Genomic DNA, 27,066 nt, shown 5'->3' with positions numbered 1-27,066 from the left:
AGGATGGTTCTTCCTTTTTGGGGATGATGAAGGAAGGGAAACTATTGAATAATTATTTAATGAATATATTTTTATTTACTTCAGTAAACATTTTCCAATTATATTTTTAAATATTTTAACATTCTTTCAAAAATTTTCAGTTCCAAATTCTCTCCATCCCACTTACCCCTCAATCCCACCTTGAGAAGACAAGTAATATATTGATTATGCATGTGAAGTCATGCAAAGCATGTTTCCTTATTAACCATGTTGCAAAAGAAAACACACAGGGCAAAAAATGAAAAGAAAATTATGCTTCAATCTTCACTCAGTGTCCATGTGTTCTCTCTCTGGAGGAAGATAACATTTTTCATCATGGGTCAATTAGAATTGTCTTGGATGGTTGTCTTGATCAGAGTAGATATGACTTTCACAGTCAATAGTCATAATATTGCCATTACTGTGCACAATATTCTTCTAGTTCTGCTCACTTCACTTTTTCATCAATTCATATACAACTTCAGTGTTTCTCCTGAAATTATCCTGCCCGTTATTTCTTATAACCATATAGTATTGCATCATAAACATATACTGCAACTTGATTAGCCACTCTGCAATTGATGGGTTACCCATGATTTCCAATTTCCATAACAAACCTCCTATAGATACTACTGTACAAATGGATCTGTTTCCCCTTTCTTTGATCTCTTTGGAATACAGATCAATTAGCAATATTGCTGGGTCAAAGAGTAGGTAGGCACAGTTTTATAACCTTCTGAGCATAGATGTCCAGAATAGTTGAACTGGTTCACAACTCCAACTGTGCATTTATGTCCCATTTTTTTCACATCCACTCCAGGATTTGTCATTTTCCTTTTCTGTCATGTTAGTCAATTGGATAATTGTGAAGTGCCATCTCACATTTGTTTGAATTTCTATTTCTCTAATCAATAGTGATTTTGAGCATTTTTTCATGTGATTATTGATGATTTTGATTTCTTCTTCTGAAAACTGCCTATTCATATCCTTTGAATATTTGTCAATAGGTGAATTTGCAATATTTTTATAAATTTGACATATATATATATTTGAGAAATGAGGTCTTTATCAAGAAATTTGCTATATTTTTTCCTGTTTCCTATTTTCCTTTCAATTTTGACTTCATTAGTTTTGTTAATGCAAATAGATTTTTATTTCATGTAAAAATTATCCAATTTTCTTCCCATGGTCCTCTCTCTCTCGTTTGGTCATAAAAATTTCCTTTATTCATAGAGCTGACAGGTAAATTATTCCAGGTTCCCCTAACTTACTTATAATATTACCCTGTATGTCTAAATCGTTTATCCACCTTGAACTTATTTTGGTATGTGGTACGGGATGTTAGTCTATGCTAAGTTTCTGCCAAACTGCTTTCTAGTTTTCCCAGCAACTTTGCTCTTACATAGTGAGTTTGGGGTCCAAAAATTGGATCTTTGGATTTTTCAAATACTAGATACTATGATCATTTACTACTATATTCCACTGACCTACCTCTCTATTTCTTAGATAATACCAGATTATTTTCATTATTACTGTTTTGTAATATAGTTTAAAATCTGATATTGTATCCTTCACATTTTTCATTAATATTTTTGACCTTTTGTTGTTCTGGATGAATTTTGTTATTTTTTCCTACCTCTATAAAATAATTCATCAGTAGTTTGATTAGTATGTCTCTGAATAAGTAAATTAACTTAGGTAGAAGTGTCATTTTTATTACATTGGCTTGATCCACTCTTTAGCAATCAGTATTTCTCCAATTATTTAGATCTGTCTCTATTTCTGTAAAAAGTGTTTTGTAACTGAGTTCATTTATCCCCTGGGTCTGATTTGGCAAATAGACTTCCAAGTATTTTATATTGTCTCCAGTTATTTTAAATTTATTTTTTTCTTTCTATCTCTTTCTGCTGAATTTTACTGGTAATACATAGAAATACTGATGATTTATATGGGCTTATTTTATATGCTGCAACTTTGCTAAAGGTGTTAATTTTTTCAATTAATTCTTTAGTTAATTCTCTAGGGTTCTCTAAGTATACACTCATATCATCTGCAGAGTAATAGTTTTGTTTTGTCATTGCTTATTTTCATACATTGATTTTCCCCCTTGTTTTACTACATTAGTTAGCATTTCTAATATGATGTTGAATAATAATGGTGATAACTGTCAACCTTGCTTCACCTTGATTTTGTAAAAAAAAGAAAAAAAGTCTTCTAGTTTATCTCCATTACAGATAATGCTTGATCTTGGTTTTAGATAAATACTACTTAACATTTCAATACTCTATTTATTTCTGTGCCTTCAGGTGAAGCAGATGCTGTATTTTGTCAAAAGCTTTTTCTACATCTACTGATATATCCATATTACTGTTACTGTTCAAAGATTGTTCTTCCCATAATCTCCATTAAAGGAGGACTCTTAGGTCAACTATTTCTTCATTTCTCACTAGGTTGAAGTCCAGATTTCTCCACTATGCCCCATATCTGGTACCTCCTTCCTCTTTCTCTTAAGCTTCCTTTTATGGGTTGCCTTCCCCCATCAGAATATAAGATATAGAATAGCAGGCTCTATATTTCCTTATGCTTGTATTTGTCTTCTTAGCACTTAGCATAGTGTCTGGCACATAGGAAGCACTTGGTAAATGAATATTGCCTAACTGAGCAACACAGCCCCAAGCCTTTATCCAAAGACTTTCTAACTTGTTGGATGTCAGAGATTTTGTTCCACTACCATGGGCTTCAAGAACCCTGGGATCCGCAGGAATTCTGAGATGAGTCTTAGAAAGGGGATTCTACTTTAATACTGAATATAAAGCTGGATGGACAGAGCTTCCTCATGTGCATTAGTTGTGGCATCATTTTAAGTCTTTCAAAGCATACACCGATACCCAGGATCAATAGAATTCATAATGGTAATACCATTCTTAAGACATTTCTTTCTTTCTAAAACACATTTTATAGATTGCTTATGTTTTTATATCTCCTATATCCCCTCATGTATTCCTACTTTATCGATCCCAAGGAGCCATCATTTATTACAAAGAATAAGAGGAAAATCAAAACAGTTCAAGAAAACTAACATAGTGAAGGAGCTAATATTGTATACAGTCATCCACTCTCATTGTCCCTTTGTGTAGAGAAGTATTGAGAGGTTCCTCTTCACAGATTTGGGCGCAAGCTTATCCATTATTATATCATAGCATTCAAGTTAAATTATTTTGTTCTTGCTCTTCCCATTTGTGTTGTTGCAGTCATTAAGTGTATTTGTTTTCCTGGTTCTGCTTTACTTCACCCTGAATCAATTCTCTTCATGTTTTTTCCATGTTCATCATTTCCTAAAGTTCAGTAATATTCCATTACATTTATGCACTTGCATTTGTTTTCACAATTCCCCAACTGATAAAAATCTACTTATTTTCAGTTCTTTGCCACTACCAAGAGTGCTGTTAACATTACATTTTTTAAATTTAATTTTATGTGCATGTGGTCATTATTTTTGTAAATAACCTTCTTGGTAAGAATAGCTATGACATATCTGGGTACGGAGATTTTATTTACATTTTTTCCCATAATTCCAAATTTGTTTTCAGAATCATTGGACCAATGCTTAGCTCCACCAATAATGAATTGGTATGGCCAGTTTTGAAGAAAATTGTCACATCTTTTTGTCAACATTTTTTTGTCATATTTACTAATTTTCTGGGTGTGAGGTGAAAACTTGGCATTGTTTCATTTCTTTTATCAGAAATTGAGGGAAATTATTTTGTTAATAGTTTATAATTCTTTTAAGGACATTTGTTCCTTTTTAACCATGCATCTATTAGGAAATAGCTTGTATTAGTTTTCTATTTATCTTGGTTAGCAGACTTTTAACACAGATGTTTGATACAAAGACTTTGTCTCCCTTTTAATAATCTCCATTCTTATCCAAGTATTGAAGTTGCTTTAATTTTGTTTATGCAAAAGCTTTATTTGTTTTATTTTTTCCTTGCATTTATTAATTGTTTGGTTAAGAAATAATACCATAGCTATAGTTGTGAAAAAATCTTGTTTGATTTAATTTTTAATATTATTTTAAATTTATTGTAGGATATGATATAAACTGTGGGTCTTGAAGTGATCTTTGCCAAATTATTTCCCAGTTTTCCAAGCAATTCTCTACATTATTTAAATTTGAGGCCTTATCAAACACTGGATTTTGAGTTCAGTTATTGCAGATAATTATTGTAGATTCTTTGTCCCCTTCTGTTCTTGAACAAGATTTTGAGCATAAATAAGTTTTTTGTGCATAGGGAAACCACCAGTGAGTTACTTCATGAAGCTAGAAGCATCCATATAGTTTTCTCCTTTTTCCAAAATGTGGCATAAAGAAGGTCTTTTTTTCTTTGAACTTAAAAGATACATATTTTCTACTATTAATTGAATGACTGAGCTTTTATTCTTACATTGTTTTAAAGTGTTAACAGAAATCCTCTGATTTTTACGGAGTTCTAGTGAGACCTTACCTAATAAATAACCAACTTTGCCTCTGAAAGTACTTATGTGACTTGAAATTTTCCATCTCAAGAAGGAACCTAGTTCAACCCCATGTTATATAAATGCTAAAACAAAATCTGAAATGGTCAGGACTAAAGAACAATATTAGATTTACCTGTATAGTTTTAATATCTTTGTATTTTCTTGACCAATTGCATAGAAAAGATTACCTAGAGTAATCTGTATTGTATATAGTATTAGGTTGTGTGATCAAGGGTTTTATTCAACTGGGTAGCAGTCTGGCTGAGATCCAACCAAGATGACATTCCAGTTACTCCCCAGGGCATAATAGAGCCATTGCTATCCCATCTAAACAAGATGCCATGGAAAAGGAAAGGAAGGTCTTATCAGCAGCAACCCAGCAGGCTGGGCCATTGGCATGGATTGTTTTACTATGGCAGTCACAAACAATAGAAGCAGGCACAGAAACATCTTTCTTATCCAGTCGTTGACACAGAGGGATGCGGCAGAACTCAAAGCTCTCAGAGAAAGAAAAGGAAAGAGAAAAGGGCTTTCATAGGAGCTGACAACAATGCCTTTTAAATAGGAAAACTTGGTAATCTCATCTGACATTTTTTTTAATTAAAAATTTGTTTCTCTTGAAACACACAGCAAAACCAGCAGACTTATAAGACAATACTGGAATGAAAAAGGATTCCCTTGTATTCGAAGTGACATCACACAGTAAAATAGCACTGATGTTGGAGCCTGGGGCCTTCTTTGGGCAAGAATCATAGAGTAACAGGAAAGCATTGTGAAAATATATCATTAAAAATAACATGGAAAGGCATTATATGAGATGTGGAGGCATAGTTAATGTTAGACAGGATGTTAGAGGTCCTCTACTCCTGCCTGCTGATGGAAGACAGACATCATTTCCAGTGTTGAAAGATCTTCCCACTTGCCACAAAGCCTCCTAATGGGTCTAACTTAAGAGATATTAAAAATGTTATTAAAAAATGTCAGGGATCTTAATCCTCTATAAAGGCATTAGAAAGACAAGGAGATAGACAAGGATGGAAGAAAAAAATGAGTATGACAGTAATGCATAAAAAAAGAAAACTGAAGGAAAACTATATATCAGATGATAGGCTCATAGATTCAAAGTTGGATAGGACTTCAGAGATTATCAAGTCTCACCCCATCATATTATAAATGAGGAAACTGAGTCACATAAAGGTTATGTGGCTTATCCAAGGTCACATTGATAATACAGGTAATAAGTGGCACATATACATATTGAATCCATGTCCTCTGAAGTCAGGATTCTTTCCACCAAGCCATGCTGCTTCCCAAGAGATATGCCAGAGAGCCTTAAAGGAGATGAGGAAGAACAAAGAGTTGTAAAGAGATAGTATAATGGAGACAGAAATCCTGTGAGCATGGTGCTACTTTGTTTGTTCATTTCCTTGTCATGTATTGCTAATCTTGTAAGTCTAGAAAGATGTCCATATCAATTACATGGAGAATACTTCACCTATATTCTTCTCTCACTTTTTGAGCTAGCTTACATCCCTTTGCCTGAGTAGTTTCCTGACATTTCAAAGGCTACATAGTCCCAGCTCTCTGGTACTTCTCTTCATTTTTCAGCCCCTTGTACTCCTTCAAAGTTCTAAGTTCTTCCTTTTCTAGGCCTCTCTTGCTATTTCTGTCCCTGCGGCACAGTGAACATTTGTGCAGCTGAATAGTATGAGAATAAAGAAAAGGGTAGTTCATGCAGAGAGCCTGAGGCGAAATCTAATCTTCAAGCGTGACACAAAAACTTTTACATGCTAGTTTACAGAGCACAGTAGGAAGAGTGGACAGGAGAAATGGGCTTTCTAAGTTGAGAGGAAACTAAAACATTGTGTTAAGAGAATGATGCTATTTTACTGATAACATCTTAAAACCCATCAGACCCACCAGGGGTTGTACTATCTCTTTCCTGTGATCGTTGAAGAGCAAATGATGGAGATCATCTAGCATCCTTTATTAAGATCTGATAGTATTTAAGAACAGCTCTAAGTCATAAGTAGATCTATCTGTTACTCTGGATTGAAAATAATAGAAAACAATCCAAAATTACACACACACACACACACACACACACACACACACAAGTATATGCATATGCATGTATACACAAATTCACATTTTACATAAGTATATATCTGTGTTACAGATACATGTATACATATATGTGCACCCATGTGTGTGTATTGTATGTGTTTGTATAATATATTTGTGTTCATGCCATGGATATAGACATACAATACACACACACATATACATATATAGTGTATATATACACTATATATGCATATATACTCAATGTATCATCACATATATTATAAATGTATATATCTTTCTATAGCAACAAAGAGATATATATATATATACATACACTTATAAACATAGATATTGATATACCTTATGTGTCTATCACACATACAAATATATACGCATGCTTATGCATATATGTAAATGTATGTGTGTATAGCTGTGAGCATAAAGATAAAGATATACATGTATGCATGCTGAGAGATACATATATGTATTTTCATTTATCTGTCTACACATGTGTGTGTATGTCTGTTACAAATGCATACATATTTATTTCTGTAAGCTCATATGTATATATTAGAAATAGATACATCAGTTTTATGAGTCACATCCAGAGCGGCTCAAACCAGTATAGTTTTAAGTAAAAACTTACATTTAAGTAAAAGTACAAACTTATACAGTATAGAAAGTTTAAACTATACGTATAGTTTGAAGTTTTAAGTATATGTATATATACATATATATACATAAATGTACAATTTAATTGATATACTTGTCCTTAAGTAGAAAGGAAAATAATTTTTAAAAAGTAGAGCTTTAGAATTAGAAAGACTTTAAAAGTAATCAAGTCATTGAGGAATTCTTTCATTATAATCCAAAGAAATGATCATTTTTCTCTATTTATATTTCTCTAGTAAAGGGGGTCTCACTACCTCTTAAGAAGTCTATTCTATTCACTTCCATAGATTGAGGATACTTTATTCAATTATTTTGAAGGTTTTTTTTTCAAATTTAATCCATTGTTTCTGTTAAATTGAGTTATCGTTATATATAAAGAAACCAAATACATACACACACGCACACACACACAAAGCCTACAACAGTGCAAAAAACAATCTCAGCACAAAGGGAGACCAAATAAAAAGTTATTACTATGTCACTAAGGGAAAGGGGAAAGGTAATCACTTTCCCTAATCTCCAGCACCTTAAGAGTCTATATCAGCAGATAGGAATTAGAATAAAAAGGAAAATAACTGATGAGTTTTATAGATTTTTACACTATCTAGAGTTCAAAGGAACCTCAGAGACTGTCTAGTCAAACTGCCCTATTTTATTTATTAAGAAACTTAAACTCATAAAAGTTTTGTGACTTGCCCAAGGATATTTAACTAGTGTCAAAGAGAAATTCAAATCTAGATTTCTGCTGATTCCAAATCCAGTGCTCTTTCCTCTGAAGAGCTAAACTTACATAGGTAACTGCCTATGATGCAGCTCTACTAGATACATCACTATGTCCTATCTTAACCATTTTTCACTGATTCTATTTATAAGAATATTTTTTGTTTAAATTATTGTATCCTTGCAGTTCAACATCTCTATATTCTTGTACCATTGTCCCATCTTCCCTATCTTGATTGTTTTTCCAGAAATGTGATGCTTCTCTTAGGCAAATACTTTCACCATCCTTAATTCATTATTGGGTTATAACTTTTTTTGACGGGGGTGGAGGGGGAGTGTGTGTGTGGCAACTATCTCTTTCCAAGTACTATGTTAACATTTTTCTTCTAAAGAGTGGTGGAATTGTATTAAGTGTTTTGTAGATGCAAGCTATATTCTACACAGAGAGAAAAAGGTGGTTTCCCATCTGGAACATATTTTATAGCTTCCTTATGTTTTCAAGATCTAGATCCCCCCTATACTTCCCTCTTATTTTCTGTTTATTTTATTTTGTTTTGTTTTAGGAAATAAGATGTAAGCTTTGGCATCTTGTGCATTATACTTTATGAGGGCTTCTTTCTCACTGGAATACTGTGTTTCTTTGATGATCATGGGGCTATGGTGGTTGCATCAGTCTTTATATCCATAGAGAATTGGGCACTATAACGTGGGACTGGTAGTGTTTAGTGTCTGATCTTAATTTCAATACTCTCTTCAATACAATTACACAAAATCTCAATCCCTTCAATAAAATAGCAAATAACTGAGTTCCTGTTATATGCCTTGGACTGGATGACTTCATGGAAACTCAGAGTTGGAAATGACCTCAGAAACCATCAAATCCCATTCACACTTGAGTATATATAACAAGAAGTGGACATTCAGCCTTTACCAGAAGACTTCCAAAGAAAAGGAACCTACTACCTTCCAAGGCAGTCTATTCCACTTTTCATAGTTTTAATTCTTCAGCACACCAAGCTAGCTTGTCTGCCTTTTTGCAGCTTCCACCCAGTTGTTGTAACTCTCTGGACTCAAGAAGAAAGAATTTCATCCCTCTTTCACATGATGACTCTTCGTTTACTTGGAGATAGATATTATGTCTCCTGAGGTTTCTTTATTCAAGCTCACCATCTCCAGTTATTTCAGGCAAATCATTTCTAGTATTATATCAAGGAAGGTCCTTCACTACTCTGCTTGTGCTCCTGTGAATATTCACTAGCACACCACTGTAGCACTCATAGCATAAGATTCTTGGTGTAGTTTGACCAGTTCAGAGAATAGTAGGACTATTGTCACTTCTCTTGTCTTGAGCACTATATTTCTCCCACTCAAGCCTAGGATGACATTGGCTTTTTTCAATAGTCATGGCACACTGCTAACTTCCATGATTAAGGTGCCCTTGTCCTTAATATACAACACTAAGAAATAATGGCTAGTATTTTCATGGAATTTTAAGGTTTATACATTTATTTATATTATCTGACATTGCTCCTTTGAGGAGTAAAGTAACCTAAAAGGTGGGTTCTACAGTTACTCTTGTCAACATTTTACAGATTAAGAAACAGAAACCCAGAGAGGTTAATTGACTTGTCCATGGCTATACAACTAGTAAATCTCAGAGACAGAGTTAAAACATATTTGTTCTGATTTTCAGTTTATTGGTCTTTATAATGCAAAAGGGTTTCTTAACCTGGGGTCCATGATCCCTCAAATGATCTATAGATAGATTTCAAAGTATCCTTGATGTTTGATCAGAAAAAAGCACATCTTCATTTTTATCCACTTCTAATTTAGGAAATTTATCATATCCTTCAATTATGAATTTTAAAAAGAAAATTTCTAAGATGAGGTCCATAGGTTTCAACAGAATACCAAAGAGGTCAATGGAATGAAAAAAAACATAAAGAACCCCTATGATTATGCCAAGATGCTTCAAAACATAAAAAAAAATGCTCTCTCCATTATTTTATACCCTTTTGTAGTGAAATCAGTGTTAATTATGGAGACCCCTTCAATAGAGAAATCTATGAATGTTAAAATAGACCAGGGATGAACAAAGGGAAGTTTGCTCTAAACAAAATCAGTTAAGACACCTGTCCTTGTTTCCTTCCAAAGCACTTTCTTTTTCCTTGATCTTGCAATCCTTCTAATTACACCAAGAAAGAGGACCTCTGGGTGCTATCTCCACTTTAGTATCTGTAAGTCTTATAGGTATTGATCATCTTCACCTGAAGAAGACAGTTATGAGAGTGTGTCTTGCCTTATTGCCAGAAAGCAGCTCAGCATAAAGACAGCAGAGTCTGGAGCAGCATGAATGAACAGGAGACGAGTGAAACTATAATCTAAAATTGAGGAAAAGTGAGAAACTCAGAATTTCTCACACTAAATTCTTCCATCCAGAATTTCTTACACACAAAAATAGCAGTCATCAACCTGATTAGGTTTACTTGATTAAGTAAATACATACTTTTTTCTCCAAAATTGGAATCTTACCATTTTATCCATTCATACTCTGCAGCTAAGACTGTAATCAGTATCAGTACTTTTCCACTATTTCTCACCTCAGTCAAATGTAGTTGTTTATAAGTCCACATTTCCTTACATTACACCAATTTTACTACAGGTGTTCCCATTGTGGTAAGTCTTTCCAGACAATAGATAGTTGGTGTCATTTTCCATGGGGACCTCTCTACAGTCACACATTCCCTTGGGCATTGATATTCAAGGTGACATTAGCCCTTTCTATTGATGTACCTGTAGAGGGATGAAAAAGAAACAAGATATAAATTCCACAAGGGCAAGGACTAAGTCATGATAGGATTTAAGAACCTTAGAAAGCAATTTACAAACAGGCACAAATTTATATAGGGCAAAGAGAGTACTGTATTAAATGCAGACAGGCTATATTGAGTAAAGGAAGAATGAGAGTCAGTGGGGTTAATTGGAGAAGTAGGTGAATTTTAGCAGGATTTTAAGAGAGAAAACATGAGGTATGCAAGAGGAAAAAAATTTACAAGTATATTCTCAACTTATAAAAAACAAAAATCTTCCCAGTCAATGGAGACAACAAACTTTAGTTTGGGTTTGATTTTTGTTTCATTTTTTGCCTCCCCCACAACAGCCTAATGACTAGTATAAAAGCAGTGCCTTTTCTCCTGACCTTTAATTTATTATTTGTATAGTTTCAAATATGCAAAATGCATAACCCTGAACAAATCACATAATCAACCTGTTTTTCTTGTCCCATATATAAAATGGGAAATAACAACACTTCCTTTCACTGCACCTGGCACAAAGAAGATCAAACTCTTTCATAGGCATCAATTCTCAAGGTGAGTGGAAGGTAGGCGTTAATTTTCATTAGCCTATATAAGGAGAAGTGTGATAGATAAGAGCAGTAGGACATGAAAAGTAACCCATGTAAGCTAGGTAGGGCAATGGGCCCCAATGTTTTCACATCATTTAAAATACACAAATGAATCACAGACTTACATACAAGCCAAAAACACTTGGAAATATATATATTCTAAAATTTAGGAGCATAAAAATATCTGAGGAGAAACTCTTAAATGGTCACACTATTGATTGAAAATCTAGGAGCACTTGTATGCCTAGAAATTGTATAGGATAACAGAGATGGATTCAAAAAGACTGAATTTCTCTGATAATCATGTATGACTTTGAAAAGGCTCTTCACCTCTATTATCCTATTTCATGTACTATAAAATAAGAAATGATTTGTATGTGGGTTGTGTGTGGATGGGGGTGTGGGTGTGGGTATAGGTGCAAGAAACTAGAAGGAAAACTGATATCCATTGATGAGGGGATGGCTAAACCAATTGAGGAATAGGAATGGAATGGAATGATATGGCACAATTAGAAAGTATAGCTATGAGTAATTCAGGGAAACTTGGGGACACTTGCATGAATTGATTCAGTGTGAAGTAAGTAAAACTAGAGAGAAATACATACATTTTAAATGAAAAAAAACTGATGAAGGGAAACCCAGGTAAATAATTGGAAGGGCCATGCTTCTGCTGAGAAAACAGAGGATAAATATCCTCCCCCCAGTAGAAAAGTAAGGGACTATGGGAAAAGAATGTTTTATATGTTGTCAGACACTGACAGGTTGGTCTTGATTTACTTTTTATTTCTTCTCTGTGTTAAAAGGGAGGGTTCAGCAAAAAGGGAAGAACAATAATAAGGAAGTAATGGGAAGTAAAAATAAAAGAGATCAATAAGCTAAATTAAAAATGAAACAAATTAAGAGATTTGAATTAGTTGATCTTGAAGTCACCTTTGAGGGACATCTAAATAGTGCAATGGATAGACCTGGAATCAGGAAGACTCATCTTCCTGAGTTCAAATCCAGCCTCAGATACTAGCTATATGATCCCGGGCAAATGATTTAGCCATATTTACCTCAGTTTCCTCATCTGTAAAATGAGATGGAGAAGAAAATTGCAAACCATTCCAGTATCTTTGCCAGGAAAACCCCAAATGGGGTCACAGAGAGTCAGACATGATTGAAAAACAACTGAACAACAAAAGTCCTCTTTGAGTTTTAAATTTTATGTTCCTATGAAAAATCTCAAGTTTTGCAGATCTAAGGTAATGGCAAATAACTGTTTCTCCAGGTGAAATGGTAATATCTTCCATTGAATATTATTCCCATATCAGTTGAATGTACTCTTAACATTTTGCTTTAACTGTGGAGACACAGAAATTTGCTTTGTGGTTGGAATAAAGTCGAGCATATATCATTTATCTTTGACAACACAATACATTTAGAGGAATAAAATGAAGCTGGAGAGGTTTCCTTGTAGAAGCCTAAACATAAATGTATTTGTGGTTCCACCCTGTTCCTCATGTCTGGAGACAGCCTTCTATGTGCTAGTGTGGCACATAAAGCAATGTGACTCAGTAGGTATGTATTCAACATTCAGCACTGTAATAGCTACTATGACAGATAAAGGGGTAAATGTATAGGGTGTGATCCCTACCCACATGGATCTAGCTGGTTGATTAGAAGAAAAAATAAAATAGAATGGGACAGAATAATGCAAACCTGTATAACTGCTAATTTGTACAGGTACTGTCTGGAGGTGCTCTAGTTCAAAAAAAGGATAGATCAGTGTGGGAAATAATAAGTGACATTTATGAAGATGATTCAGAAGGAGAGTGAAGAGAAGGAAGGTTGTATGACTATATCTAGAATGGCAAAAGAAGATCAATGAGTGAAAGTCCTAAATCAACTCCTCTATTTACCCTTATGTAATTTATTCAAGATAATCCTATTCAAAGGTGACCAGGACTTGCTTACCTGTGACTGGAGTGCTCAACTTATTTTGGTATAAAACTGCACAGTATCTAACATTTGAGAGCTATCACAAAACAAGTTTGACAAAGCTGGCTGCTATACTTGTAAATTAACACGTATGCACAATCATTTTCTCAAACCAGGTTACAGAAGATACCCCAAGATAACAGCGAACTATGTATGACTGCATGTATCCTGCTTTAAGACATAAACTTTTTAGATGATCAAAAACCAACAACTTATTCAAGTTAGGTTTCATTATGTGCTTTGAAATCCCAAACCTGATGATTTCAAAAACACTTTTTTATTGATAGTCTCCATTTTATCCTCATTGAACCCAACATTACCAGAGGTATTATTTATTATCCACATTTTATATACAGGAAACTTAGTTCCCTTTTTCATGCAACAATTAAATGTCTGGTCAGAGTCACAAACCAGGCATTTTCTCCTTTTTGTTCACTGTAACATGCAGCCCCTCTATTTGGGCAAGCTAACAAAAATCTCCAGAAAATAAAGCTTGTGTTCTGCTTTGAATAATGGAAAGGGCTTCTTGTTTAGAGAGAAGACGTTTTGGGTCAGGCTTTTCTCAGTAAAAATCCTAGCAAATAAGGTTAAGAAGTTATATTATGATGAGGAAATCATATTTGACTCAGGTCTTCATCATCAAAACAGACAGAACACCAACCATGTCCTGGGCACCATCAAAAGAAAACTGAAGTTTCGAATATTATTAGTTTTGTAGAGATTGTTTTTCCTTGGAAAAGAAGAAACTTATCCCAGAGAACAATAAAATAATCCTTTATGTAGTGCTTCAAGTTTTATAAACTGATCTAAAAATGTCTCATTTTATACTCATAATAACACTGAGAGGAAGGTCCTATTTACCCTCTTCATTTACAGATAAGGAAACTAAGGCCTATAAAGTAAGTGACTTACCCAGGGTCATACAGCTAAGTGTCTGGAGTGGAATTTGAACTTAAGTGTTCTTTTCTTTTTAATATTATTTGCTTATTTTCAGTTTTCAACATTCACTTCCACAAGATTTTGAATTCCAAATTTTCTCCCCATCTCTCCCCCCCCTTCAACTCATGACAGTGTGGACCCCAACCACCTGTTTCCCCCATCTGGCCTCCATTCTATCACTCCCTTCTTCCATCTCCCTTCCCTCCATTTTCCTGTAAGGCAAGATAGATTTCTACACCCCATTGACTGTACAACTTATTTTCCAGTTACATAAAAAAATTTTAACATTCATTTTTCAAGCTTTGTGTTCCATATTCTCTCCCTTCCTCCCTCCCCACCTACCCTCATTGAGAAATCAAGCAATTTGATATGTTATACATGTGTAGTCATGTAAAACACTTCCATAGCAGTCATATTGACAAAGATTAACCACATTTCCCTTTATCCTGTCCTGTCCTCCATTTATTCCATTCTCTCCCTTGACCTGGCCCCTCAAAGTAGTATTTCCTTCTGATTAGCCCATCCTCCAATCTGTCATCTCATCTGTTATCCTCCTCCTCCCATCCCCTTCCGCCCTGCCTTCCTATAGAGTAAAAATAGGCTTCCATACACAATTTAATGTGCGTTATTCTCTCCATAAGCCAAATTCGATGAAAGTCATGCTTACTTATTGCCTCTCACCTCCCCCCTCTTCTCCTCCACAGTAAAAGCTCTTTCTTCCCTCTTTTATGTGAGATGCTTTATTACACTCCACGTATCCCTTTCTCTCTTTTTTTTTAATTAACTAATTTATTTAACTTTTAACATTCATTTTAACAAAATTTTGGGTTCCAAATTTTCTCCCCTTTTGCCCCCTCCACCCCCAAACACCAAGCATTCTAATTGCCCCTATGACCAATCTGCTCTCTCTTCTATCATCCCTCTCTGCCCTTGTCTCCATCTTCTCTTTTGTCCTGTAGGGCCAGATAGCTTTCTATACCCCTTTACCTGTATTTCTTATTTCCTAGTGGCAAGAACAGTACTCGACAGTTGTTCCTAACACTTTGAGTTCCAACTTCTTTACCTCCCTCCCTCCCCACCCCTTCCCTTTGGAGGGCAAGCAATTCAATATAGGCCAAATCTGTGTAGTTTTGCAAATGACTTCCATAATAGTTGTGTTGTATAAGACTAACTATATTTCCCTCCATACTATCCTGTCCCCCATTACTTCTATTCTCTTTTGATCCTGTCCCTCCCCATGAGTGTCAACCTCAAATTGCTCCCTCCTCCCCATGTCCTCCCTTCCATCATCCCCCCCACCCTGCTTATCCCCTTATTCCCCACTTTCCTGTATTGTAAGATAGGTTTTCATACCAAAATGAGTGTGCATTTTATTCCTTCCTTTAGTGGAATGTGATGAGAGTAAGCTTCATGTTTTTCTCTCACCTCCTCTCTTTATCCCTCCACTAATAAGTCTTTTGCTTGCCTCTTTTATGAGAGATAATTTGCCCCATTCCATTTCTCCCTTTCTCCTCCCAATATATTTCTCTCTCACTGCTTGATTTCATTTTTTTAAGATATGAGCCCATCCTCTTCAATTTACTCTGTGCACTCTGTCCTTATGTGTGTGTGTGTGTGTGTGCATGTGTGTGTGTGTAATCCCACCCAGTACCCAGATACTGAAAAGTTTCAAGAATTACAAATATTGTCTTTCCATGTAGGAATGTAAACAGTTCAACTTTAGTAAAGTCCCTTATGAATTCTCTTTGCTGTTTACCTTTTCATGCTTCTCTTCATTCTTGTGTTTGAAAGTCAAATTTTCTTTGCAGCTCTGGTCTTTTCATCAAGAATGCTTGAAAGTCCTCTATTTCATTGAAAGACCAATTTTTCCCTTGAAGTATTATACTCAGTTTTGCTGGGTAAATGATTCTTGGTTTTAGTCCTAGTTCCTTTGACTTCTGGAATAACCTATTCCATGCCCTTCGATCCCTTAATGTAGAGACTGCTAGATCTTGTGTTATCCTGATTATATTTCCACAATACTTGAACTGTTTCTTTCTAGCTGCTTGCAATATTTTCTCCTTGACCTGGGAACTCTGGAATTTGGCCACAATGTTCCTAGGAGTTTCTCTTTTTGGATCTCTTTCGGGAGGTAATCAGTAGATTCTTTCAGTATTTATTTTGTCACCTGGTTCTAGAATATCAGGGCAGTTTTCCTTAATAATTTCATGAAAGATGATGTCTAGGCTCTTTTTTTGATCATGGCTTTTAGGTAGTCCCATAATTTTTAAATTGTCTCTCCTGGATCTATTTTCCAGGTCAGTTGTTTTTCCAATGAGATATTTCACATTATCTTCCATTTTTTCATTCTTTTGGTTTTGTTTTGTGATTTCTTGATTTCTCATAAAGTCATTAGCCTCCATCTGTTCCATTCTAATTTTGAAAGAACTATTTTCTTCAGTAAGCTTTTGAATCTCCTTTTCCATTTGGCTAATGCTGCTTTTGAAAGCGTTCTTCTCCTCATTGGCTTTTTGAACCTCTTTTGCCAATTGAGTTAGCCTATTTTTGAAGGTGTTATTTTCTTCAGCATTTTTTTGGGTCTCCTTTAGCAGGGTACTGACCTGCTGTTCATGCTTTGACTGCATATCTCTCATTTCTCTTCCCAGCTTTTCCTCCACCTCTCTAACTTGATTTTCAAAATCCTTTTTGAGCTCTTCCATGGCCTGAGCCCATTGAGTGGGCTGGGATATAGAAGCCTTGACTTCTGTGTCTTTGCCTGATGGTAAGCATTGTTCTTCCTCATCAGAAAGGAAGGGAGGAAATGCCTGTTCACCAAGAAAGTAACCTTCCATAGTCTTATTTCTTTTCCCTTTTCTGGGCATTTTCCCAGCCAGTGACTTGCCTTCTGAATATTCTCTTCACACCCACTTCACCTCCAGATCCTCCCAGCTAGTGCTTGGGGTCTGAGATTCAAATGCTGCTTTCCAGCTTCAGGGCTTTTGGCGGGGGCAGGGCTGCTATTCAATGTGAGATTAAGTTCAGGTGCTCATGTGGGGGCAGGGCCACCTCAAGGGACTCAGTTCCCTCAGGGGGTTTATGCAGAGACCTTCAACAATGGATCCAGGCTCCTGTCTGCTTTGGGAGCCCCTGTCTGCTCCCACCTCTGCTTCTGCCTCCCTAGGGGGCCTGAGTTATGGGGGCACCCCACTCCCCTCTCAACCCATCAAAGAGACCCTCTCACTGATCCCCATCACCTGTGGGTGGAGAGACCCATGCGGCCACTGGAGATCCCATCCCTGAAGCCCGCTTGGATCTGCTCATCTCGGTGCCGCAGCCGTGGCAGGGCTGTACTTGGCTCCCAGTCTGCGGCACCCAGTCCATGGTGCAAAGGACCTTTTGGAGAGGTTTGAAGGTCCCTCTGGAACAGAAATCTCCTCCACTCCAATGTTCTGTGGCCTCTGGTCCTGCAGAATTCGCAGTGAGTTGCTATTTACAGATGTTCTACGGGTTGTGGGTTCGGAGCTATGTGTATGTGCGTCTTTCTACTCCGCCATCTTGGCTCTGCCCCCCACCTATCCCTTTCTATTTTTCCTAGTACATTCCTCTCAACATTGAATTTTATTTTTAGGTGTCCTCTCTTCATATATATGCATATGCATATGTGTGTATCTGTATATATGGGTGTGTGTAGATGTATGTAAGTACATATAGGTATGTATGAGTGTGTATGTGTACATATGTATATACACATACATAAATACTATGTATACATAAATATATATGTACTTATATATATACATATACTTATACATATATAATATACACATACATACAAACACATACACACTTGCACACACATATGTGCATATTTATATGTGTGTATGTATATATATGTGTATATGTATGTATTTGTGTATATATGTAGGCATGTATACACATATACATACACATACATATATTCCCTCTAACTACTCTAATACTGAGAAAGGTCTCATAAATTACACATATCATCCTTCCATATATAAATGTAAACAGTTCAACTTTAGTGAGTCCCTTAGAACTTCTCTTTCCTGTTTACCTTTTCTTAATTCTCTTGATTCTTGTATATAGAAGTCAAATTTTCTATTCAGCTATGGTCTTTTCAACAAGAATGCTTACAAGTCCTTTATGTCTTCCATTTTTTCCCCTGAAGTATTATATTCAGTTTTACTGGGCAGATAATCCTTGGTTTTAATCCTAGCTCCTTTGACTTCTAGAATATCATATTCTAAATCCTCCAATCCTTTAATGTAGAAGCTCCTAAATCCCATGTTATCCTGATAATGTTTTCACAATACTTGGATTGTTTCTTTCTGGCTACTTGTAGTATTTTCTCCTTGACCTGGGAACTCTGGAATTTGGTTACAATATTCCTAGGAGTTTTCTTTTTGGAATCTGTTTCAGGAGGTGATCGGCAGATTCTTTCTGAACTTAGGTCTTCTTGACTCCAGGCCCAGAACTCTGTCTAGTTAGCCACCTAACTGCCTATGTAGAGTAACTAGAACAGAATTCTGTGGATGAATGGCATAATAATTACCTTTCTAAACAGAGATAAAACTTAGTTTTTACATAAGTATATCCAAAGGTTCATATTTCCACAAAATACTTAGAGACAGTCATAGTTCAAGGTAAAATGAGACAGCTAGGTGTATGGGTGCTCTGTTATAATCCAAGAAATCAACTGAATTTAATAGTGAAAGAGAAATAATGCTGAGTTCAAAGTCAGAAAGCCTGCCAAAATAATACTTACAAGACCTACCTCTCAGAGGTGCTGTGAAGACAGCTGTAACCTATTGACTACCATATACTCAACTCACAGTTACACTGTGTGACTTATATTATGAAGTTCCTACTCGGTATCCTGAACTATGCTAGACACCATGTGCAGCCAAAGCAATAAAAGAATGATCCCTACTCAGGAATACCTTGTTATCCAGTTGGAAAGTACCTTTCACACAAGAAACAATGGAAGCTCTCCAGTTTCTCCATTTCCCATCCTTTGTCCCCACCACTACATATTAATTTGAAAGGAAGGTATTAGTTTTGACGAATATTCATTCTTTGATTCTGAACGGAAGACAAAGAGAAAATTCAAAGAAGGAGTAAAAGCTACTTGAACATCCAGGAGCCAAAGTGGTAGAGTGATTGGTAAATGCTCTCTCCCCCTCCCCTTTCTGACCTTGAAAGAACCACAAAATATTTCCCCAGAAAAATTCTGGATCAGTGGGATCAGCAAAAGGGGCAAACAGTCTCATAGTAATTGAGGCTAGAAAAATAGCAAAGGAACATTCCCCTTACTGTGGCTGAGGAACAGACCTGACCCAGACAGCCAGAGCTCCAGGGGTGTGGAGTCTCCCACTAAGACCTACGTGTGCCTAAGTGCTCCAGGGGAAATGGGAGGACATCCTAGATCACCAAGCACTGAGCTTCCCTTTGCTTTAGCTCAGCTGAGGAGACCTCCCATGACCAGATCACCCCACCCCACACTTAACAAGCTAGCCCCATGGCTAATCCAGGGGAAACAAAGAGATTTCACCTGCTTTTGCTTTCTGACACCACCCAGCTCAGCACCAAGTTCTTTAGAGTCTACTTGATAGAACCAGAGTCCACAAAACACAAAGTATCATCATCATGAGCAAGAAGCAAAGGGGGAAAGAAAAGACCATAGAATCTTTCTATGGAGACAAGGAACAAAACACTAATACTAAAGAGGTCAGTATTAAGATTGTACCCCTATGTGAAACTTCAGAAGGGACTATGAACTGCTCACATGCATAGAGAACACTCTTGGAACAGCTGAGGAAGGAAACAGAGGAAAAAAGGCCAATGACTTTAAACGTATGAAAAAAGAATTCACTGAAGAGAACAGCTTTTTTAAAAGAAAAATTGAACAAATGGAAAAGGAAGCACAAAACCTAACTGGGAAAACTGGACAAATAGAGAAGGAAGTACAAAAACTAACTGGAGAAGATAATTCCTTAAAAGGAATAATTGGACAGATGGAAAAGGAGATGCAAATGTTAACTGAAGAAAACAATGTGATGAAAATTAGAATTGGACAAGTAGAAGCTAATGACTCTATGAGACATCAAGAATCAGTAAACAAAATCTAAAGAATGAAAAGACAGAAGAAATGTAAAACATTTAACTGGAAAAACAACAAGCCTGGAAAATAGATACAGGAGAGAAAATGTAAAAATTATTGGCCTATCAGAAATCCATGATGAAAAAAAAGAGTCTGGACAATATCTTCCAAGGAATCATCAAGGAAAACTGCCCAGAAATGCTAGATCCAGAGTCCAGCTTGATTAGCTCCTTCATAATGAACTTTATTTCAGCAAATGTGGAATGAGAATGCAGTTATGCTCCAAAGCCTGCAGTTCCTGGGGAGCCATCAAACTAAAATAGTCATCAAAAGAATCCACTGTTCACCTCCCAAAAGGGATGCAAAACTAAAAACACCAAGAAATATTGTTGCCAAATTCCAGAACTATCAAGTGAAGGAGAAAATACTGCAGGCAGGCAGAAGGAAAAATTCAAATACCAAGGAGCAACAGTCAGGATCACACAGGACCTTACAACTTCTACATTAAAAGATAGAAGGAATTGGAATATGATATTTCACAAGGCAAAGGAGCCGAGACTACAACCAAGGATCCCAGCAAAGTTCAGCATAGCATTTTAGGCAAGGAGATGGACATTCAATAAAATAAGGGATTTCCAGATCTTTCTGAAAAAAAGGCCAGAACTCAATAGAAAAATGAATCTTCAAATGCAGGTCTCAAGGGAGGCATAAAAAAGTAAACAGGGGAAAACAAAGTTTTTACTCAATTTGGGAAAACTGTTTACCTCCCTATAAGGGAAGATGATACTCATTAATATTGAGAGTTGTATATCTAATATGAAATATAAAATGGATATTCAGAGATAGAGGGAATGGGTATAAAGAGAATTATATGATGACAAAAATATGATTTAAGCATGTCAAGGGATTGTAACAGGAGATGGGAAAAGGAAGAAGCAGAAAATGGTAAACTGCATCACAGGAAGAAGTATGAAATTATATTGTAGTAGCGGGAAAAAGGGGAGGGAGACGGGTATTGTTTGAGAGGTACTCTCATATGATTTGGCTCAAGGAGGGAACAATAAACTTAATTAAGTATATAAATCTAACTAGCTCCATAGGCAATAGAAGGGGAAGGGGGAAAGGGGAGTGGAGGCTAAAAGGGAGGGAAGTAGTAAGGGTAAAGGACAGTAAAAAGGAGGGGGCTAAAAGAAGGAAGGGAAGGCTGCAGGAGGTGGTGGTGAAAAGTAAAAACTATTGAGGAGGGGAAGGGAGACATGAGAACTAGCACAAATGGTGGAAAAGAGGATGGAAGGAAAGACAAAGATAGTAATCATAATGGTGAATGTGAATGGGATGAATTCTCCCATAAAATGGAGACAGATAGCAGAATGGATTAAAAGCCATAATTGAACAATATGTTGATTATAAAAAACAGATTTGAAAAGGGGGGGTACACACAGGGTAAAGGTAAAAGGTTGGACCAGAATATAGTGTGCTTCAGCAGATGTAAGAAAAACAGGAGTAGCAATCCTAATCTCGGACGAAGAAAAAGCAGAAATAGATCTAATCAAAAGAGATAAGGAAGGAAACTATATCCTACTAAAAGGTACCATACACAAAGAAGCAATTTCATTACTGAACATGTATGATCCAAATGGTATAGCATCCAAATTCTTAGAGGAGAAGTTAAGGGAGTTATAGGAAGAAATAGAGAGCAAAACTACACTGGTGGGGGACCTCAAACTCCCCCTCTCTGAAGTTGATAAATCTAACCTCAAAATAAACAAGAAAGAAATTAAGGAGGTGAATAAAACTCTGGATAAGGTAGATGTGATAGATCTTTGGAGAGAACTGAATGGGAATAGAAAAGAATATACCTTTTTCTCGGCAGTACATGGCATATATACAAAAACTGACTATGTACTAGGACATAAAAACCTCACAATCCAGTGCAGAAAGGCAGACGTAGTCAATGCACCCTTCTCAGATCATAATGCAATAAAAATCATATATAATAAAAGGTCATGGAAACGTAGACACAAAATTAATTGGAAACTAAATAATCTATGATCAGGTAGAATTCATACCAGAAATGCAGGGCTGGTTCAATATTAGGAAAACTATTAGCATTATTGGTCACATCAATACCAAACCTAACAGAAACCACATGATTATCTCAATAGATGCAGAAAAAGCTTTTGACAAAATACAATACCCATTCCCATTGAAAACATTGGAGAGCATAGGAAAAAAGGGAACTTTCAATAAAATAATAAGCAGTATCTATCTAAAACCCTCAACAAGCATTATATGCAATAGAAACAAGCTAGATGTATTTTCAATAAGATCAGGAGTGAAACCAAGGATGTCCACTATCACCACTATTATTCACTATGGTGTTAGAAATGTTAGATGTTGCAATTAGAGAAGATAAAGAAGTTGAAGGAATTAGGATAGACAAAGAAGAAACTAAGATCACTTTTTGCAGATGATATGATGATATCCTTAGAGAATTCCAGAGATCCAAGTAAAAAACTACTTGAAATAATAAACAACTTTGGCAAAGTTGCAGGTTACAAAATAAACCCACACAAATCTTCTGCATTTCTATATGTTACTAATAAAATACAACAGCAAGAGATAGAAAGAGAAATTCTGTTTAAAGCTAGGGTAGAAACTATAAAATATTTGGGAGTCTACCTGCCAAAACAAATCCAGTGACTATATGAACACAATTACAAAACACTTTTCATATGAATAAAGTCAGATCTAAGCAAGTGGAAAAACATCAGTCGCTTGTGGGTGGGCCAAGCCAATATAATAAAAATGACAATTTTGCCTAAATTAATTTACTTATTTAGTGCCATACCAATCAAACTATCTGATAAGTATTTTCTAAAACTTGAAAAAATAATATCAAAATTCATCTGGAACAGCAAAAGGTCCAGAATAGCAAGGGAACTAATGAAAAGAAATGCTAGAGAAGGTGGTCTAGCTCTACCAGATCTCAAAATTGTATTATAAAGCAGCAGTTATCAAAACCACTTTGTACTGGCTAGGAAACAGAAGGGTAGACAAGTGGAATATGCTAGGTACTCAAGACACAGTAGTCAATGAATATAGCAATCTATTGTTTGATAAACCTAATGACCCCAGCTTCTGAGATAAGAACTCACTGCTTGACAAAAATCATTGGGAAAACTGGATCAAAGTGTGATGGAAACTAAGCATACACCAATGCCTGACACCATATACAAGAAAGAAGTCCAAATGGGTACATGATCTAGGTATAAAGATTGATATTATAAAAAATTAGTGGAGCAAGGATTAGTGTATTTATCAGACTTATGGAGAAGGGAAAAATTTTTGACTAAAGAATAGATAGAAAGCATTATGAAGTGAAAAATGGATAATTTTGATTATGTTGGACTGAAAAGTTTTTGCACAACCAAATCCAATGCAACCATGATTAGGAGGGAAGTAGAAAAGTTGGAAAGAATTTTTGCAACTAGTGTCTGTGATAAAGGCCTCATTTCTAAAATGAGTTCTACAGAGAACTGAGTCAAATGTGCAAGAATACCAGTCATTCTCCAATTGATAAATGGTCAAAGGATACGAACAGGCATTTTTCAGAGGAAGAAATTAAAGATATCTATAAACATATAAAAAAGTGCTCTAAATCACTATTGATTAGAGAGATGCAAATCAAAACAACTCTGAAATACCACATCACACATAGGAGATTGGGTAACATGACAGAACAGTTAGATGATAAATGTCAGAGAAGATGTGAGAGAGTTGGAACACTAACTCATTGTTGGTGGAGCTTTGAGCTGATCCAACCTTTCTGGAAAACAATTTGGAACTATGCCCAAAGGGCTCAAAAATGTGCATACCTTTTGACCGAGCAATATCGATTCTAGGACTGTATCCCCACAAGGTCATAAAAATGGGAAAGAATCCCACATGTACAGAAATATTTATAGCAGCCCTCTTTGTGGTGGCCAAATTCAAAGGAATGCCCATCAACTGGGGAATGGCTGAATAAATTATGGTATCTGAATGTAATGAAATACTATTGTGCTACAAGGAATGATGAATAGGAAGACTTTAGAGAGGCCTGGAAAGACTTATATTACCTGATGCTGAGCAAAAGGAGTAGAGCCAGGAGAACTTTGTGAACAGCAATAACCGCAGTGTGTGAGAGGTTTTTCTGGTAGACTTGGAACTTCACTGAAATGTAAGGACTTAAAAAAAATTCCCAATTGTCTTTTAAGGCAAAAGACCTTCCATACCCAGAGAAAGAACTTTGTAATTCAATCACAGAATGTAACAGATCATTTTTCTTTTGTTTTAAGTTTTGGTTTATTATATGATTTCTCCCATACATTTTAATTCTTCTACACAACATTACTATGGTGAAAATGTATTTAATAGCAATGTGTGTAGAGAACCTATATAAAGTTGTATGCCACCTCGGAAAGGAAGGGAGGATGTAGCGGGGAAGAAGGGGAAAAATAATCTGAGTTATATGGTAGTAATTGTAGAACACTGAAAAAAATAAAATTAATATAAAAAAAAAACAAAGGAGGAGTAAGAGATACATGCCATCAATGTATGTTATGTCAGGGAAGGAAATACAAAGCCTGTCTTTTGTGAATTTTGCTGGGGGGGGATGGCAGGTGTATTGATTTGAATTTTTCTGGGTTTTTGGAGTGATAGAAAAACTTGTAGCAGTTTTTAATTTCCATCTTTGTTTCTTGGGAAAGGCAGAAGGGAAAACTAAATAGCAAATGATTAAATAGGATAGAAAGTTCAACGCCTTCCAATCCCCCATATAATCAAGAGTTTCCTGATTGACTAAAAGGGAAGCTGAGATTTAATATAATATCAACAAACTTAAAACAGAGAACTAAATAAATCTTTAAAACAGCAAGGTTGTTTTCTAGGAATAGATACCATTTTGTAGGAATCAGTATGGAATTGGATGAAATGATAAGGGGTTTCTGACACATAGGGAGGCTAGATACAACTGTGGAATTACAGTGAGATAGAATAGTTCAAAGGTAACACAAACACCTAAATAGTTTTATTTTACTCATAGTTATACCAGGAATTATAAATGATCTTTTGTATTTCCTTCCCATACTCCCAAAGTTATATTTTCACATCTGCTGTGCATAAGCCTTACATTAGCATAGTTGGAACTGTGTGGCAGTCAAGGACAAAATGGGAAAGAACTGGAATCCAGCATCTTGTTGTGGTGATATCTATGGAATGGAGAAATATACATAGGAATGAGTTGTAACAATTCTCTAAACCAAGAGAATGATGCAAGACTGAACCTGATCAAAAAAGACCAAAAGGCAGATACCTTTTGGAGGATTTTTTGGAGGATTCCTTTTGGAGGGAAAGATTAGAAAGTAGGGGAAGATGATTTTCATGAAAAACAAAAATGTTTAAACCCTGTTTTCCTTTATCTCATGAAAACAGCATAATATAAAATAAAGGAACAACAAAATGTAGGAAAGTGAGAGATGTTCAAAGTAAAAGGCTTACCAAAAAAGAACAAAACATGGAAGTGCCTGAAGTAACCAGTAAGCAAAAAGAGGACCGATAAGATTAATAAATTTGGGGTAAAAAGAAGTTGAAAAGAAATCTCTAGAAAAAATAATTCACACATACTAACCCTAAAATTAGAATAAAACTATGATTTAAAAAACCATAACTTTTGTGAGGTATAATAAAAAATACAAAAAGAAGGAAATAGGTATGTTTAAGGAAAAAAAACTGAGGAAAACGAGAGAATCAAGACTTTAGAATGAATAGTGAAAATCTTAAACTGGATACTATAAAAATAAATATTAGTGGAAAGTGGAAAAACTATGAAAAGCATCAGAAATACATATAAACCTTGAATACAGAGTTTGGCAGGACAATTTGAGAAACATTGGCTCCTCACAATAACAAAGAAACAAAGAAATATGATAAACAAAGAACATTGATACCACATTTAATGAGGTGATATCTGAAAATTGCCTGAAAAATTAAAGGACAAAATACACATCAATAGAAGCCATAATTTGATGTCAGAAAAGAAGTCTAGAGTTAGCTCACCTAAAAATTCAGTAGTCAAATTCTTGAGCTTTTTTATCAAAAACAAAGTCATTCAAACTTCCAAAAAGGGGTATTACATGAATTTAGAAATATCATTTTGAATCATATGGGGCAATTCATGAACTATGAGAAATAGGGGTGCAGGGGAGAAAGGCTGTAATAGTGCATACCAATAGAGCAAAGAAAAACATATCTTGCAGCAAAAGATCATAGAATTATATATCTAGGGCAGGAAAACCTCAGAGGTCAAGAAGTTCAAATATGAAGACATTTCCTTAATGTGTCCAAAGTAATTTATCTAAAACCAAGAGATTATCTTATTTCTAATGGAAATTTATGACTATGTGAGAGAGGAGGGGGCATAAACTAGTCGTGCAGAGAGTAAGAGATATCTACGGGGAAGTTTGTCATGCTCCACAAGGCAAGAAAAAAAGGGAACAGATGTTGGGTAGACTGTTTAAGATAAACCTGTGAAGGGAAATGAATAAGAAATGCAGAGGATTGGCAAGTATTGTAGATCTCCATTCTCTGAAGGAACATACAT

This window comes from Notamacropus eugenii, chromosome 5 (assembly GCF_028372415.1).
Source record: "Notamacropus eugenii isolate mMacEug1 chromosome 5, mMacEug1.pri_v2, whole genome shotgun sequence".
Lineage (NCBI taxonomy): Eukaryota > Metazoa > Chordata > Mammalia > Diprotodontia > Macropodidae > Notamacropus > Notamacropus eugenii.
Note: the sequence above shows the minus strand (reverse complement) of the source record.